Raw genomic sequence first — 3,151 nt, 5'->3', positions numbered from 1 at the left:
ATACATAAGAATCGATAGAAAATTGACTGTACAATAATATATATTAAATCTGCAAGAATTGAAATATCATATTTAAGCTTATTTTACGACCAGGCTATGCCGGGCTATGCCGGGCTATGCCGGGCGTTCCTGCTAGCTTAAATAAATACTTTTGCAGTTTAAACAAAAAAAAGTGCTACAATAATATCAGGGCGTCACCATTTACGCTGGATATCCACAGAATGCCAACATCAATATATTGTATATGAAAGAATCCGCTGTGGAATTTCCACAGGTCTCACTAGTTATGTATTTATTAAGGCACGTGTTTTCCGGTTTAATAACACAAAACAAAGATGAACTTTTTAACTGCTGACGAAAGAAAGAGAGAGCAAAAAGACCAACAAAATTGAAGAACTCTTTCTTTAACGAGGAATTTTAAATTCGAAATTAATTAGAAAAAAAAACAGAAAGAAAATAAAAAAAAAATTATTTGCATCTAAATGTGTGTTTCTAAAACAGTTTGTCTATTTAATTTATTTATTGCGGACTATTTTCCTCGTCTTTCTTAGTTGCTGTCTCACGACGTTTCGGCCAACTATTCCTCTGGTCTTCCTGAGGTGAGAATTGTCTGAAGATAGCAGTTTCAGTCCTACCAAAAGCCAGCTAGAGGCTTACTTTGCCAAAACGTGGTGAGACGACAACAACTATGGATGGCAGTAATTGCTGAGAATGCATTTAGGAGATTCTGAGTTCCTATCCCGTCACGGTTACCACCTGACGAAGGCCAGAGGAATAGTTGGCCGAAACGTCATGAAACAACATCTAAGAAAGATGAGTATAATAGTCCGAAATAAAATAAATTAATAAATAATACTCATCTCAATAATGAATTCCAATTAAATAATAGTTTGTCTATTTATTCTATATTTTTGGAATTTGTAAGCTAAAAAGCCAATACAACGCAGAATTTTTTTTATAAAGATTTATTTATTTATAATTTCAAATCAATTAATTTCGACGATATATATTTTCATCAGGCATGGAAATCTGATTAAATTATGCACTCGTATTAACTTTTATTTATTTAAAAATTCAAAATCAATTTAGTTTCCACGATATACGTCTTCATCAGACATGGCATTTGTTTGTGCATTTTCTTTTTCTCTCTTTGTTACATAGTGTCACTAGAAAATCAAAGTCTGTGTGGTCTTAAACGGTGATTTTTTTTTGCAAATGTTATAATCAACAAGGGAATCACCACTTATCAAGGCACCGAGGCCACTCGAGGATAAGGATTAAAGAGTGTACAGTGGTCAAAAGGGCAATATAGTAATCGTTAGAATTGTGAATTTGGTAAAATTGGATTACTTAAGGGGAACGGCTCATCAAGAACTTGTTTACATTGGACTTGAAGACGGCCATGTTGTAGTCAGCTGTAAAGCAAGTAAACAAGTGTGCAGTTCTAAGAAAGAGACTTTGTTCATGGAATCTACGTTTAGGTTGAGGCACAGATAAAAAGTGGGGGAAATTATTGATAGTGGTTTCAGCCAAACGAGTGTTTCTCGTGAATGTTTGGCGAGGGAGGACCATAGTTTGAAGCTCAGACGAGCATTTGCCATGAAAATAACGGTAAAACAGAGACAGGCTTGCAACGCCTCTTCTATGAGAAAGAGATTGCAGAAAAGAAAAAAGGGCATTCCCTACTAGGCTACAAAGTCTATTCTGAACTCTGTGAAGGTAAGATAAGGTCTTCCTAGCATTTCCTTCCCAGATGTGACAGAAATACTCCATCTTTGGACGTACCTGACTCTTATATAGGTAAAATATTGCATCAGGAGGTAGATATCTACTAGATCGATTGAAGGATTCCATCATTTTTCCAGCAACCTTGGCAACAGATTTGATGTACGCAATTCATTTTAGACCAGGAATAAAGGTCAACCCCAGAAACTTATCAAAACATGGAGCCTCCCCAAGATGAGAGCCATTCATTTAAATTGATGCCAGATGGGGATCAGAACGTTGATGATGTAAAGATAGAAGCTTGGTTTTAGATGCATTAAACGTAACCAGCCACTTTTCTCACAGTGTACCACATGTTCAAGATCACAGGAGAGAAAATCAGAGAGAACTTGGTCATTTACGGCCTTTGATGTGCTACCATAAAATGTCTACGAATGATCTAAGGATGTGATTTAAAAGATCGTTAATGTAGACCAGGAAGAGAGTTGAACCCAGGATGGACCTCTGAGGGACTCCAGCATTAATACTGTGAACTTGAAATGAATTAAATACTTTTTCCTCGATCTTGTGGGTAAGTATCGTTTAAATTTGAATTAGAATTTGTTAACGCAGATTTTTTTTATAAACGTTTGATTATTTAAAAAATTCAAATCAATTAGTTTCGACGATATACGCTTTCATCGGGCATGGAAAGCTGATTAAACTATGCACTCGTAATCTCTATTAATTTTCTTCTTTGTGGGGTTTCCAAAGACATCAAGCAATGTAAGAGGAATCTGGGAGAGAGAGAGAGAAAGAGAGTGAGAATTAGAGACAGTAGGAGGGGGAAGAAAGAAGAGAGAGAGGTGGATAGAAGGGGATAGAGAGATATAGAGAGAGAAAGACAAAGAAAGAGAGAGAGAGATATATTATTTTTTAAATAAACATTTATTTAAAATTTCAAATCAATTTCGACGATATCCGCTTTCATCGGGCATGGAAATCTGATTAAATTATGCACTCGTAATCCCTATTGATTTATTTTATTGCCGCCATATCCTCAATATTATTCATTTAAAAAGTTCAAATCAATTAGTTTCGACGATATACGCTTTTATTAGGCATGAAAAGCTGATTAAATGTTACTTAGGTATTACTTATTCGGAGCTTGTAGTCCGTATTGTCTTTCTTCTTTATGGACTTACCAAAGATATCAATTTAAGAGGAATCTGGAAGAGAGAGAGACAGACAGACAGACAGGTAGACAGGAGTGGGAAAGAAGGAGAAAGGGAGATAGATAGGAATAAATAGAGAGAGAGAGGGAGAGAAAGAGAGAGAATGAAAGACAAAAGCAGGGAAAGAAAGAGAGAGAGAGGAATAAAGAGGGATAAATATACAGAGAGAGAGAGAAAGCGAGGGAGATCTATTATTTTTTAATAAATATTTA

Source organism: Euprymna scolopes, chromosome 35, assembly GCF_053919585.1.
Source record: "Euprymna scolopes isolate OS-2025 chromosome 35, ASM5391958v1, whole genome shotgun sequence".
Taxonomy (NCBI): domain Eukaryota; kingdom Metazoa; phylum Mollusca; class Cephalopoda; order Sepiida; family Sepiolidae; genus Euprymna; species Euprymna scolopes.
This window is presented reverse-complemented; position numbering follows the sequence as displayed.